This window comes from Acipenser ruthenus, chromosome 13, assembly GCF_902713425.1.
Source record: "Acipenser ruthenus chromosome 13, fAciRut3.2 maternal haplotype, whole genome shotgun sequence".
NCBI classification, from domain to species: domain Eukaryota; kingdom Metazoa; phylum Chordata; class Actinopteri; order Acipenseriformes; family Acipenseridae; genus Acipenser; species Acipenser ruthenus.
The window spans coordinates 13,621,078-13,637,096 of NC_081201.1; the positions used below are offsets into that span (position 1 = coordinate 13,621,078).

At 45.7% G+C, this 16,019-nt stretch overlaps 1 non-coding gene across 1 annotated transcript; it reads right to left on the bottom strand.

The window, feature by feature from the left end:
• Nucleotides 1-4,807: 4,807 nt before the first annotated feature.
• LOC131697119 (U2 spliceosomal RNA) lies at nt 4,808-5,001 on the bottom strand. The gene has a single exon (XR_009306986.1). It is a non-coding gene; the product is annotated as a U2 spliceosomal RNA (small nuclear RNA).
• Nucleotides 5,002-16,019: the final 11,018 nt, after the last annotated feature.

A 16,019-nucleotide genomic window follows, 5' to 3' on the forward strand; every position in this document is an offset into this window, starting at 1 on the left:
GTAATCCACGCAAAGGAGGCTGATTGGGCGCCAATTCCGTAGATCTTTAACTTCCCCTTTCTTATGAAGGAGAGTAATTACACTCTCCCGCATAGAAGGGCCCAACCGCTTCTCCCTGTAGACCGCTCTGTAGACCTCCGCTAAATGGACTTTTAGCGTGTCCCAAAAAAGATGGTAATACTCACCCGGGATGCCATCTGGACCTGGCGTCTTACCGGTGTTCATGGTCTTAACCGCCTGGGTGAGCTCCTCCAGCGTGAGTTCTGGGTCCTTCTCCTCCTCCTCGTCGTCCCGCACTGAGTCAGGCTCCAACTGGCTCAGGAACCACTCTATCAGGGTGTCATCTGTAGCTTTGATGTTATACAGGTCCCTATAGAAGTTCTCTACCACTTTTTTCACTCCCTCACTATCCTCTACTATCCTCCCCCTGCTGTCGAGCATGGAGGACATCAAGTGCCGCTTCTCCCTCGTTTTCTGGAAGAAGAAGCGAGTACACTTTTCGTCTTCCTCCATTTTTTGCACTTTTGCATTGTGCATGACCTTTCGTTGTTCCTCCCTACAAAGCACTGAAAGATCTAGCTTGGTCTGGGCTATCTCGTCGCTTACAGGGAACCCCCGAAGCTGAAGCAGGCTCAGACGCTGGAGGGCAGCATTCAGGTGTTTATATTTGGCCCTCCTTTCTTTTGCTTTCCTCTTGCCTGCTGCTATGAAATAACCCTTAGTTCTCATTTTGACCATCTCTCACCACTCTATAGGGGAGTTGAATAGGTCACGCAAAGTGGTCCACTCAACAAGCCTGCTCTTATAGGCTGCAGCTATGGAGGGGTCATCGAGTAAGGAGGTGTTTAATTTCCAAACCCCTGACCCCATCTGGGAGGTCTGAGGGACCTGCAATGTTACCTGCAGGAGCCTATGGTCAGAGAAGAAGACGGCCTGGGTGTCTACTGCCGTCTTCGTAAGGGAGCTGGTATGCAGGACGAGATCTATACGGGAGAAGGAGGTCCCAGATGAGCTCACCCAGGTAAAGGGAGGCACCAGGTCCTTACCTGCATCACACAGGGAGAAATCAGATATTACGGAGGACAAAACTACTAGAGCGGTCGTTGCGTGGCCTGCTCCGGTCTACGTCCCTCAGAGCACAATTGAAGTCACCTGACACGATGACGGGTACGTTCCCCAGCAGGAGTGGACGCAGCTGTGGAAAAAATTGAACTCTTTCGTTTTGGTTAGTGGGTGCATAGACATTGACCAGTCTGAGGGGAGTGTTGTTGTATGTCACATCCACGCTCAGAATTCTACCAGGTTCTACCTCCCTGCTGCTGCGGGAGGTAATAAATGGGTTTTTAAACAGGATACCTACTCCGTCGGCTCTGGCTATGTTGGAGCCCGACCAGAAGGAGTCCCCCAGGGTCCAACTCTCCTTCAGGTCCCTATAATCAGGGCTCGACGAAATACCACACTCCTGCAGAAAGATGAGATCTGCTTTCAAGTTAGCTAGATAGTTTAGTACATCAAATCTTTTTTGTGTCTCCCTGATGCTCCTGACATTAACAGACACACATATCAGGGCCATCAGGGTAGCTAACAAGAAAAGGAGTCGCTGCGTCCACCCCATAGCGACTATGATTGGGAGGTCGGGACACTCTTCCTACTCTTAGCTCTACGCTTGCTTCGAGGGGGCTTGGGCTTATTTGCAACTCCCATCACCCCTGAGAAGGTACTCACTGCTGCCTCATCCAAGAAGGCACCGTCTTTATATGCACAGTACGTGGAGTTGTTGGGGCTATTCAACTCCCCACAAGGTAAGTCTGGTGGAACTTGCTCAGGGCCCCTCGGAACGTGTGGGTCAGCTTTGTCCTGGGGGGGGGGGGTTATGACAGACAGCATTCTTTGGCTGTTACCGTCTGTTGAATTGGAGCTGTTAGCAGACTTCTGGCTTACCGCGTCCAGGGGTATTCCCATGTCCTCCAGTGCTGTATCTAGGAGGACCTCTAGGGGGCCCCTGGTTTTGCCCATACAAGGGAGGGGGTCAAGGATGCTTTGAAGGGAGGCCCTTCGCTTGAAGAGGGTCATTGCTACCGAGGTACTGCTGGTCAGGGAAGGTGTTGACCCCGACCTCTCCCTCGGTGCATTAGTGAACACCTCTTCTGCGAGGTGTGCTAGGATTTGTGCCAATGACTGGGAAGGCTGGCTGGGGATGCCCTGGCTGGCTGCTACCTGCCCACTAGGCGGCAGTGTAGCCGTCCCACTCGCCTCCGTCTCTGCCGGCGAGGGCAAGACTGGGGACTTTGTGTGGACATTAGCTAGTTTTTGATCTGTGGGGGCCACCTGCAACTTGCTGTCTTTAATCTTTATCTTCTTTCTTTTCCCCCCATCGTCTCTACCCTTTCTTTTCCCCACCCTCTGCTGGTTCTTCACTCCCTTCCCCTCCTTCTCACTCTCACTTTCACTGTCGCTTTCGCTTTCCTCCCCCATGGACTCAATCCTTATGGCGTCATAACGAGAGCCGAGGGGGATTGCTGGCGCTGAGAGGGCCCTACTCAGGGGGGGGCCGCTGCTGGGTCCGGGCTCCCTCCCTGCCTCGTGTTCTGTATCAGAGGAGCTACTGGAGGAGCTAGTGGAGTAGCTGTTGTACTCTCTCTCTGGGCTGGGGGAAGGGGTCCTCGTAAAACGGGACATGTCTCGGGGGCGGGGGGGGGTGCTGGTGATGATGGTGGTGCTGGAGTCTGGGTCTTGGATGCTGTTGGTGGTGATGTGGACTGATCTTTGTTACTTGCTCCCTCTTCCTGCTCAGGCCTAGGCTTGTTCGTGTTTGCCTTGCTGGCTCTGGCCATGTTGGCATAGGAAGAGGGGCAGTCCTTAAACAGGTGCCCCTTCTTTCCACACAAATTGCACTGCCTCTCTTCTCTGCAGTGGCTGGTCTCGTGGGGGGCGCCGCAGTTCCTGCACTTGACTACAGTACATGCGGCCGCCAGGTGTCCTAATTCCCCACATTTCCTGCAGAGTTTTGGCATCCCATTATAGAATACCAGCCCTCTGTTGGGCCCTAACACTATGGAGTTTGGAATGTGGCGGACGCCTCCAATGCCCGATGGATCAACATTGAGGCGTACCAGCCACTTTCTGGCTCCTGTCCAAACCCCATCTTCATCTGTAATTTTCCTCCCTTCTGATGACACCCTCCCATAGCGGTTAAGCCATGTTGTAATATCATAGTCGCTAACAGCCTCATTGAAAAATTGGACAGTAACAACTTTTATTTCTCTGTCTGTCAGTGCATCCACACAAAAATCTTTGTATGGAGCGAGATATTTATTCTCCCCCCAAAAGGACCACATTTCTTGTAACTTTTGGGGGTTCCTAAAACTGACCTCAAACACTTCCTTAAGCCCTGGCAATTTCACCAAACAATTCAAGTCAGAAGGGGAAAAACCCATACCCCTCTGAAGAATGGTCCGGCTGAACTCCAGTCTCGTCAGTCCTGGTTCCGTTTCATCTTGCTTGTTTCTTGTGAAGCGCACCGCATTGTGCCTCCTGGTCTCCTGGGTTGGCCGGAACGCCATCCTTCAGCTGGCTCCTCCGATTGGGGTGGGAGAAGCCTCTGGACGTCCGGGTTGTCTCTCTCTACGGAAAAGAGACAACGTAAGCAGCAAATCTGGGCAGTTGAAGGAACTATTACTTTAGTCCCTGAGGAGATGGTCGCCTCGCAAGAGGGACCCCCTCCCCAGGTGAACGGTGTCCTTCCCTGGCGGAGTAGGGGGCGCTGCTTGGCACCGAGACCACGTAGGAAGAATCGTGGCTGTGACGCCTCCTCGGGGTCCGGGGCCGCCCTCTGCTCCTCCCAGATGGCTCCCTCTGCTGGGCGCCTGCTGCTCTCTCGGTCTGGATCTCGATTACAATCAAGGGCTGGGGATGAGGTCGTCTAGGTCATCAAAGGGTCCTCAAAGGTCGTCTGGATGGTAGGTCCTCCTTCTCTCTAACTCCAGGAACGTCTGGAAAAGCCGGAACCGCCTGAAAAAGAAAAAAACTGGAACCGCCTGAAAAAGAAAAAACTGCTCTCAACAGTCAACAAAATCTTGAAAGACCCTCGGCCTGGATTGGGCAAGCCAAAACCAGACTGAGCATTAGTCTTCCAAAAAGTTGCCGAGCTGAAGAAAGCCAGTCAAAAATAAAAAAAATTCTGTTCCTCCTCACCCGAACAAACCTCTCACAGACCCTCGGAGGGAGCGGGCAATGCCACTACCCTCTAAGCCTTAGTCTTAGAAAGATCTATTCGAACTGAAGAGAAGCCAGAGTGTGGTTTTACTGGTAGCCCAGCCCTTCCGGCCGGCCCAAAGGCCTTCTCCTCTACCCGGCGGCAAGGCCAAACAAAACCAAACAAAACAGGGAACTCTTCCCAAAACGCAAGTGCCGTTCGGTCCCGGCAAAGGGGCGCTTTGCTGCTGCTGCCGCCTTGAAAGCGAGGGCTCCTTGCCCCACTAAACAGCTCCGTTTCTGCTTTACCGCTGCGCTCGTCCTCCTCCTCCCACGAGCGCAAGGCCTTCTGGGTACACTGGCCTGCTGCGTGAGCAGAGCAGACTGTCCATCAGTTAGGCAGGCCTGCCTTCCTTATTTGGAACAAACAAACAAACAAACAAAAAAAAAAAAAAAAAAACAACAAAAAGAGCGGGAAAAAATACAACCCAGAAAAAGGGAGAGGGAGAGGCTGGCTAGCGCTCTCTCTGTCTCTCTGTCTCTCTGTCTGCCTGTCTGTCTGTCTGTCTGCCTGCCTGCCTGCCTGCCTGTCTGTCTCTCTCTTTTTTGACCTTTCTTGTGCACCGTTCCCGGAGGTACTGCAATACCGGGTCGATGCGTGGAGTGGACGGAGCAAGCCCCGGTTCCATCTCCTGCTTCCAAAAATCAATTTAATATAGACGGGTCCCCCTATGGGGGACGTATCAGATATTAAACTGATAAGAACAGATTTTTTTTTTTTTTTTTTTTTTTTTAAATTAGAAAAATTCCACAAATTTATTATACAAACAATTTTCCAAATATATAGTCACATACATCAATAATTACAATATAAACTAACCCTTCCACCTTTCTCTTGCTGAATTATACCCCCATTTCAACACATCCCTTTTAACTCTACCCCTTATGTCACTACACACTCTTTCAACTATTACCTCCCCTTTTATCTCTATGTTATTTTTAATCAGTTTATTTCTACATTCCCATTATTCAAACTTAATTAAACTGAGAATTAACCATAACAGCCATTGTTGTGTTGTTTTTGTGGCACTCTTTACAAACCCTTTCAATATTACATCATATGACAGCTTTGTTCCTGGTACCACCTTGTCTATGATCACTCTAGTTTTATTCCATACTGTTGCTGCAAATGGACATTCCCAAAACACATGTTCCTGTGTTTCTTCCACAAAACATGTTCCCCTAGGACAAAAAGCATTTCTGGTCAGTTTATGTCTGAATAACACCTCCCTTACAGCCATCCTTTTATGAAGCATCATCCAATTTAAATCTTTTAGGTTATTATCTATCCCCTTTGGCTGAATATTTCCCCAAGTCTCAGGGGCCACTGAACTGTATTCATTATTATAAAATACTTTCACCGATTCTTTATACAGTTCTTTATGCTCTGTGCAGATCTCTACCTCTTTACAGACTGGATTCTGCTTCAGCCACTTCACCGCATGTTGATAATGTCCTGGTAATTGCTCCGCTCTTGGTCCCATGTTATTTATTTTAACAAAATGTCTCATTGTAAATGAAAACCACAATCTAACAAAAAACTGAAAATTATGTTTAAATTCACCCTGCAAAGCTTTACATAAATTTGCCACAAATAAACAATCTAATTTCACAGGAATGTGAGGAACATCCCTCCCTCCTTTCTCCACAGCCTTATACATCTCCCCTCTCTTGATGTACTCATATTTCCCTCCCCACATAAACTCAAAAATCATACGAATAACACTTCTCCTATATCTTGGAGGCAACGGACATACATACGCTAGGTACAACAGAGAAGGTAACACGTCTGTTTTTAGAACCAACACCTTCCCCATATAGGTCAGTTTCCTTGCTTTCCACATACAGTGCCTTGCGAAAGTATTCGGCCCCCTTGAACTTTGCGACCTTTTGCCACATTTCAGGCTTCAAACATAAAGATATGAAACTGTAATTTTTTGTGAAGAATCAACAACAAGTGGGACACAATCATGAAGTGGAACGAAATTTATTGGATATTTCAAACTTTTTTAACAAATAAAAAACTGAAAAATTGGGCGTGCAAAATTATTCAGCCCCCTAAGTTAATACTTTGTAGCGCCACCTTTTGCTGCGATTACAGCTGTAAGTCGCTTGGGGTATGTCTCTATCAGTTTTGCACATCGAGAGACTGAAATTTTTGCCCATTCCTCCTTGCAAAACAGCTCGAGCTCAGTGAGGTTGGATGGAGAGCATTTGTGAACAGCAGTTTTCAGTTCTTTCCACAGATTCTCGATTGGATTCAGGTCTGGACTTTGACTTGGCCATTCTAACACCTGGATATGTTTATTTGTGAACCATTCCATTGTAGATTTTGCTTTATGTTTTGGATCATTGTCTTGTTGGAAGACAAATCTCCGTCCCAGTCTCAGGTCTTTTGCAGACTCCATCAGGTTTTCTTCCAGAATGGTCCTGTATTTGGCTCCATCCATCTTCCCATCAATTTTAACCATCTTCCCTGTCCCTGCTGAAGAAAAGCAGGCCCAAACCATGATGCTGCCACCACCATGTTTGACAGTGGGGATGGTGTGTTCAGGGTGATGAGCTGTGTTGCTTTTACGCCAAACATAACGTTTTGCATTGTTGCCAAAAAGTTCGATTTTGGTTTCATCTGACCAGAGCACCTTCTTCCACATGTTTGGTGTGTCTCCCAGGTGGCTTGTGGCAAACTGTAAACGACACTTTTTATGGATATCTTTAAGAAATGGCTTTCTTCTTGCCACTCTTCCATAAAGGCCAGATTTGTGCAGTATACGACTGATTGTTGTCCTATGGACAGAGTCTCCCACCTCAGCTGTAGATCTCTGCAGTTCATCCAGAGTGATCATGGGCCTCTTGGCTGCATCTCTGATCAGTCTTCTCCTTGTATGAGCTGAAAGTTTAGAGGGACGGCCAGATCTTGGTAGATTTACAGTGGTCTGATACTCCTTCCATTTCAATATTATCGCTTGCACAGTGCTCCTTGGGATGTTTAAAGCTTGGGAAATCTTTTTGTATCCAAATCCGGCTTTAAACTTCTCCACAACAGTATCTCGGACCTGCCTGGTGTGTTCCTTGTTCTTCATGATGCTCTCTGCGCTTTAAACGGACCTCTGAGACTATCACAGTGCAGGTGCATTTATACGGAGACTTGATTACACACAGGTGGATTCTATTTATCATCATTAGTCATTTAGGTCAACATTGGATCATTCAGAGATCCTCACTGAACTTCTGGAGAGAGTTTGCTGCACTGAAAGTAAAGGGGCTGAATAATTTTGCACGCCCAATTTTTCAGTTTTTTATTTGTTAAAAAAGTTTGAAATATCCAATAAATTTCGTTCCACTTCATGATTGTGTCCCACTTGTTGTTGATTCTTCACAAAAAATTACAGTTTCATATCTTTATGTTTGAAGCCTGAAATGTGGCAAAAGGTCGCAAAGTTCAAGGGGGCCGAATACTTTCGCAAGGCACTGTATTTAACTTTTTATTCATTTTAACAATTTTGTCTGCCCAATTATTTAAATCACTACCCCTTTGATAGAAATTAACCCCTAATATTATAATCCCATCTGAAACTATGTTCAACCCCAAAGGTGTTTCCTTCCTGTTTTCCCAAGCTCCCAAGAACATGACATTTGTTTTACTCAAGTTTAACTTTGAACCCGATGCTAAAGAAAACAAGTCCATTAACTGAAATGCTCTCCTTATATCATTATCAGACTCTAAATATAAACTTGTGTCATCTGCATACTGTGCAATTTTTAATTCCACACCCCCACTCCCTGGAATAATTAACCCCTTCACCCCCTTATCTGCCCTCAGTGCTGCAGCGTAAGGTTCCATGAACAATACATAAAGTAAGGGGGATAGCGGACACCCCTGTCTCACCCCCGACCTTTGTTTAATTAGCTTCCCCAAGTGCCCATTCACATTGACTCTACTCACTACATCTTTATACATTATTCCTAACCATTTGATTAAATGACACCCAAAACCTAACCTCTCCAAAATTCTAAATAAAAACTGGTGGTTGACCCTATCAAATGCCTTTTCTTGATCAAGGCTCACTAAAATTAATGGAATATTCCTGTCCTGTACCCACCAAATTACATCTCTAGTCAATTGCAAATTCCATTGCGCTGATCTTCCCACTACCCCACATGTCTGGTCTTTATGTACAATGAAACCCATCACCCCCCTTAACCTATTAGTTACTGTCTTTGCTAAAATTTTATAATCCACATTTAATAAGGTCACAGGCCTCCAGTTTTTCAAATCCTTAATGTCCCCCTTTTTATATAATAAAGAAATAATCCCTTCCTTCATTGATTTTGACAATTCTCCTCTGTCAAACACTTCCTTTATTACCTCTTTAAACACTGGACCAATAATGTCCCAGAAAGCCCAATAAAACTCCCTTGGCAGTCCATCTGACCCCGGCACTTTATTGTTTTTCATCTCATTTACAGCTGCTGTTAACTCGCTCAACTCAATAACCTTCTCCAATTCAATTTTACTCTCTTCTGGCACTCTAGATCCCAAATTATTTAAAAATGTATCTCCTGCTTTATCATCTATTTTCCTTTCTGAAAACAACTCCTCATAAAAATAACTTGCACTATCTACCATAGACTCATTATCCGATACCTCCCTTCCATCTTTATCTCTTAATCCCTCAATCATTCTTTTCTTTTGTTTCTCCCTCATAGGCTTGAAAAACTGATGACAACATTTTTCATTAGTCTCATAAAAGACTAGTTGGCTTCTAAACATGAATTTAGCAGCTCTGTTACTATAAATCGCCTTTAACCTCTCCTTACACAAACTATACTGCTCCCAATCCATATTCCCACCATTATTATCCTTCACCCGCATCTCCTCCAACCTCTTTTGTAAACCCAATATATCTTTTCTTTCCTCAAATGCTTTTGATTTGCAATATCCCTGCGCAAACACCTTAACTTTTTGCTTCACATCCTCCCACCAATCAATCCAGGATTTGTAATAAGGTTTCAATTCCACCCACTCATTAAAATATAAAATAAATTGTTCCCTAAACTTTTTCTCTTCTAAAATTTTGCAATTCAATTTCCAATACCCGACACCAAATACTGGCCCGTCTAATATTACCCCTAAAGAAATCATATCATGATCTGAAAACCAAACAGGCAAAACAGAAAAATGTTCTAAAGTCAAATCATTGGTCACAAAGAAATAATCAATTCTACTCTTTGCACCCCTAGAATTTCTCCAGGTAAATCCTGGCTTTCCTTTATTTAACTTTTTAAAAGAATCTATTAAATTAAAATTAGACAAAATCAACCGTAAATCCTTGCAACTAAAATCTTCTGATTTGAACTGCATCTAAACAGACATTAAAGTCTCCCCCCACTATTACATGCCTATTTGTCATTAATACATCCCCCAAACCCCAAAATAACTGTTTTCGCTCTTTCCTTGTTGGAGGAGCATATACATTAATTAATCTTAACTCTTTTGTCCCCTCCCATCCACATCTGCTACTAGTACCCTCCCTGGCACCATAGAAAAAGAATCCTTCACTTCTAACCCTCTATCCTTAAACAAAATCCCCACCCCTGATGAGTGCACACCCCCCACACTCCATCTCGATTCCCCCTGATCCCATTCCCTTGAAAACCCCTTTATGTCCCCTTCATCTTTTAAATGTACTTCTTGCAAAAAACAAACTGAAAACTTAATATACTTGAAAGAATTTAACACAGATGCTCTTTTCTGATTATTCCTCAAGCCCCTAACATTAACTGAAATTAAATTAATTGAAGCCATTTATAATTTATATTATTAAAAATAAACCCTTTATTTAAGCTTGACTTGTAGGTCCTACTCCTTCCTCTTGTATTGCAGGTAAAATAGGTACAGCCAATGTAGTCTCATTAAATTGTTGGAGTTGAGCATTGTCCAGAAATTCCTCAACATTAAAATCACTGCTTTGTAATCCTAAATCCGACCGACATGGGCTCGCTGGTGGCAACAAAAAGCTTCTCAGTTCAGAACCTAACTCAGTCCCACTCTCTGTTGATTTACTCCTCAGTTCTGTATCTGAATCTGGCAGATTATGTAAGCCATCAAACCTGTTTCCATGCTCTATCCCCTCCCCTTCCTTTGCTTTCTTCCCTTTTGCTAGCTTTTGTTCAGCTGCCTTCCTCTCATTCCCAGAATCTTTTTTCCTTTTCCCACTTTTCTTGTCCACATCCATCCAGCCCTCCTCCTTGCTTGTTTCTTGGTTCAGCTCCATCTTTTCCTCTAGCATTTCCCTACTCGCCTCAATCTCCTCCCACTCAGCCTTTTGAACAGTTTGCCGAGCTTCCTCTTGGCCAGGCACTCTGCTTAACTCTGACTGAACCCCACTGCCACTTGAAATCACCTTATCCACAGCCACATTTTCCTCCTGTGCTTCGCTTACATCAGCGGGACCACCCCTTAGCTCTCCCCCATCTTGCTGCTCATTTTCTGGTTCCTTTTCTTGGTCCTCTCTAATCACCTCTGCAAAGGACCTTTTCTTCTGTGGGCATTGTCTAAAGAGATGCTCATCAGATCCACAAATATTACATTTTTTAACAAACGGACAGTCCTTTGTTTCATGTCCCAACTCCTCGCAGTTCCTACAACGAATTTGATTACAATGCATTTCTGAGTGACCAAAGGACATACATTTTCGGCAGTATAGCGGTTGGCCAGAATAAAACAAGTAGCCTCTGTTGGGCCCAATAGAAAAGTTTGCCGGAGGGTGCCTATACCCATCGAAACCCTTGGCGTCTTGCCTTAATAGCACTTTGAATGGTCTCTTGCCATTCCAGATTCCCAATAGATCTCTCTGATAAACTGCACTCACTAGTACATCACAGTATTATCCCAAAAAAGATTCAATATCCCAGTCAGATGCATAAGGATTAAACATGTGGACTGTTATAACTCTGAAATTGCGATTCCATAATGATTCAGCAGCATAATCCTTCACAGGAGCTTTCATTGAGTACACTTTGTATCGATCCCAAAATGTCATAAAAAGATCTTCAGAGTGAAAAGTAACATCTACGAACCTTGCCGCTGAATTCACCTGGATACAAAAGAAATCCATAGCTTCGAATCCAAGGCTCGCCATCAAAATCTTCTCCACAAATTCAATTCTTCCTGGGGAAATCCACTCCCATATCTCCTCTCCATCTCAAACGAACTGTGTTCCGTAGTCCAGCCCTCGAAGCCGACCGATTAGCAGATGTCTTGTCCATCCTCTCCTCCTCGTATCACTCTCTCGTATCACTCTCTGCGGTCATGCCACATGAAAACGATCTGAGCCAAGAGGCCGAGAAGCGATGCCCACAATGGTTTTGACCAAACGCCCCGGGCGCGGCCGCCCGCCGGAGCTGCCGGGGTACTCGCTTCTTGGACTGAGGGGAAAAATGGGAAAAAGAAAAAGAAAAAAAAAGGTGCCAGGCTCTAATTATTAACACGGCCGCCGCCGCTGTGCTCGTTCTGCTTTTAAACCCATGTCGAGCCCCACCCCGAGGGGCAGGGCTAGCCAAAAATTGCATTGAACTCATAAATGCTCCTCTCCACGGAAATCTTTAGTAAAATACTCTTTTATTGAGATTTTACATTTTTTACATTTACACCCATTCGTTTTTTCATTCATTTTACATTTCTTTTAAAGATGACATTCATGCATACAGACATACATTTTGTTTTAAAAGCATTTAAAATACATTTAAAAACACCAAGACAATTGTGCTTTGTACATGGTTAAAACAGACACAGATTAAAATCAACATGAAAAAACCTGTGCTGCTTTAAAAGTGACTGGAAAAAAAGAACCATCTATAAAAAACCAGTGCTTGTGAGGGCCGGGGAGTGCTCTCTAAAAAAGTTCAAAAGTGAACATAAAACTATATTACTAAAACAGGGACAGGGGAAAAGGGAAAGTGTATAAAACAGTGAGTTAAAATTCTAAAATTTTAAAACACTTAAAATGTAACTTTTAATAGTTAACATTAAAAATCTTTTAGATACATAAAACAAAACAAAACAAAATCAAATAAAACATTCAACGTAAATCAAATAAAAGTCCATAAAACTGAAACAAAAAGACTACATAAAACCAGGGCACCGTTGAAAAACGGTCATGCCAGCTAAAAAGGGCGGAATGCTGGCATGACAAAATAAATAAAAGGCTTAGCGGTGCCCTGTAGTCCCGCTCCTAGGAGCTAGCGGTTCCAGTTTTTTCCTTTATTCCATCTTCACGTCCTGAAGTCCGGCGATCCTCCACTCCGCGCAGGCCTTGTCCTTCCCGAGGGTCCAGATGTCCAGAATTACAAAGTCCTTGATAAGAGTTTGTGCCCTTCTGGTCGTGGTGATAGTGTCTAGCTCCTGCTTGTGATAGACACAGACGTTACGGCCCTCCCACAGGATCTGCTTGACAACATTGATGACACGCCAAACGCACTTAGCTGTGCTGGTAGTGATTCCTCCCGCAGGCCCATAGAGCACAGTCTCAGCGGTCATCTTGGCCGTGTCAGCAAACCTGTTTAGGAAGACAGAGACAGAGAGCCAGACACTGCCAGCCACAACACACTCCCAGAAGATATGGGCTGGTGTTTCTCTCTTGCGGCATTTTGCATAGGGGCATGTTTCTACTTGGGCTAGTCCCCTCCTGAACATGAACGCTCGAGTGGGGAGTGCACTGTGGACGGTGTTCCATGCTATATCCTTCTGGACATTACTGAGGCAGCTGTGAGACACATTCTCCCAGATTTTTTGGCTTTGGGTGAGGGAGAAAGTAGCTACTTTTTCAATTTCCTGGGAACCGGCAAGATATTTAGTTACAGCCTTGTATTCCCAGGAGGCCAATTTTGCTTTATCTAAGCCCAATTTATATATAGTGTCCCTTAAGGTTCTATAATACAATGGGGGGTCCCAGGAGTACGGCACGGTGTTATCAATAGTGCAGAGGCCCAAGGCCCTGAGACAGGTGGCAAAATAGAAACGATTCATGTAACATACCTTCCTGTCCAGGGCCTGGATGTTCTTGATAGTTTGCGTGAGCCCCTGCACTCGGGTGAGCTGCACAACGTCCGGGACCCCCTTACCTCCCTTCTTGTCGGCTTTACTCAGGGTGGCTCGCTTTACCCTCTCCATCTTGCTGCCCCAGATAAAGCGGTGGATAATGCGGTCCACCACTTTTTTGGTGGTCCTGTCTGGGGGAAAGATTTTTCCTACATAAGAGAGGATGGGGAACAGTATAGACTTGGTTATTAATACTCTACCCGTCATTGTTAAGGATCTTGTGCTCCATCCGCCAATCTTTTTACGGACCTGGTTAATGGCCGCCGTCCAGCTCTGGGCCCCCGAGCTATTGTTCTCGAAAATGAGGCCCAGAATCTTGATTTTGTCCTTTTTGACAGGGTACATGTCCGACAGTTCCCTATCTACCTGCCAATTTTTAGACACGTAGACTTCGCTCTTGGACTTATTAATCACTGCCCCGGTCGCCGTGCAGTACTTCTCAAGGATATTACTAATCCGAGGTACCGACGATGTGTTGGTGCAAATGAGTGACACATCGTCCATATATGCTGTTGTTTTGACCTGGACCCCGTTGGATCCAGGCAGCTGGAAACCAGTTATATTGGTATCCCTACGAATTGCCTGCAGGAGGGGTTCAATGCACACGACATATAGCAGTGGGGATAGTGGGCAACCCTGTCTGACCCCTGACTGGATAGATATTTTACCAGTCAGGTGCCTGTTCACCAAGACTCGGGTACTAATGTTTGTATATATGGTTTTAACCCACTCCCTAAGTCCAGGAGCGAATTTCATCTGGTCCATCACTTTGTACATATATTCATGGCTTACCCTATCGAACGCCTTCTCCTGGTCAAGGTTGAACAGGCAGAGGGGATGGTTCCGTTCTCTAGAATAAGCCAGAATGTCCCTTGTTAACATTAAAATATCCGTGATGGACCTCCCTGGGACGCCACAAGCCTGGTCGGGGCCAATGACAAAAGGGAGGTGTACTTGTAGCCGGAGCATCAGAGCTTTGGCTAGTATCTTGTAATCCACGCAAAGGAGGCTGATTGGGCGCCAATTCCGTAGATCTTTAACTTCCCCTTTCTTATGAAGGAGAGTAATTACACTCTCCCGCATAGAAGGGCCCAACCGCTTCTCCCTGTAGACCGCTCTGTAGACCTCCGCTAAATGGACTTTTAGCGTGTCCCAAAAAAGATGGTAATACTCACTCACCCGGGATGCCATCTGGACCTGGCGTCTTACCGGTGTTCATGGTCTTAACCGCCTGGGTGAGCTCCTCCAGCGTGAGTTCTGGGTCCTTCTCCTCCTCCTCGTCGTCCCGCACTGAGTCAGGCTCCAACTGGCTCAGGAACCACTCTATCAGGGTGTCATCTGTAGCTTTGATGTTATACAGGTCCCTATAGAAGTTCTCTACCACTTTTTTCACTCCCTCACTATCCTCTACTATCCTCCCCCTGCTGTCGAGCATGGAGGACATCAAGTGCCGCTTCTCCCTCGTTTTCTGGAAGAAGAAGCGAGTACACTTTTCGTCTTCCTCCATTTTTTGCACTTTTGCATTGTGCATGACCTTTCGTTGTTCCTCCCTACAAAGCACTGAAAGATCTAGCTTGGTCTGGGCTATCTCGTCGCTTACAGGGAACCCCCGAACCTGAAGCAGGCTCAGACGCTGGAGGGCAGCATTCAGGTGTTTATATTTGGCCCTCCTTTCTTTTGCTTTCCTCTTGCCTGCTGCTATGAAATAACCCTTAGTTCTGATTTTGACCATCTCCCACCACTCTATAGGGGAGTTGAATAGGTCACGCAAAGTGGTCCACTCAACAAGCCTGCTCTTATAGGCTGCAGCTATGGAGGGGTCATCGAGTAAGGAGGTGTTTAATTTCCAAACCCCTGACCCCATCTGGGAGGTCTGAGGGACCTGCAATGTTACCTGCAGGAGCCTATGGTCAGAGAAGAAGACGGCCTGGGTGTCTACTGCCGTCTTCGTAAGGGAGCTGGTATGCAGGACGAGATCTATACGGGAGAAGGAGGTCCCAGATGAGCTCACCCAGGTAAAGGGAGGCACCAGGTCCTTACCTGCATCACACAGGGAGAAATCAGATATTACGGAGGACAAAACTCTACTAGAGTGGTCGTTGCGTGGCCTGCTCCGGTCTACGTCCCTCAGAGCACAATTGAAGTCACCTGACACGATGACGGGTACGTTCCCCAGCAGGAGTGGACGCAGCTGTGGAAAAAATTGAACTCTTTCGTTTTGGTTAGTGGGTGCGTAGACATTGACCAGTCTGAGGGGAGTGTTGTTGTATGTCACATCCACGCTCAGAATTCTACCAGGTTCTACCTCCCTGCTGCTGCGGGAGGTAATAAATGGGTTTTTAAACAGGATACCTACTCCGTCGGCTCTGGCTATGTTGGAGCCCGACCAGAAGGAGTCCCCCAGGGTCCAACTCTCCTTCAGGTCCCTATAATCAGGGCTCGACGAAATACCACACTCCTGCAGAAAGATGAGATCTGCTTTCAAGTTAGCTAGATAGTTTAGTACATCAAATCTTTTTTGTGTCTCCCTGATGCTCCTGACATTAACAGACACACATATCAGGGCCATCAGGGTAGCTAACAAGAAAAGGAGTCGCTGCGTCCACCCCATAGCGACTATGATTGGGAGGTCGGGACACTCTTTCTACCCTTAGCTCTACGC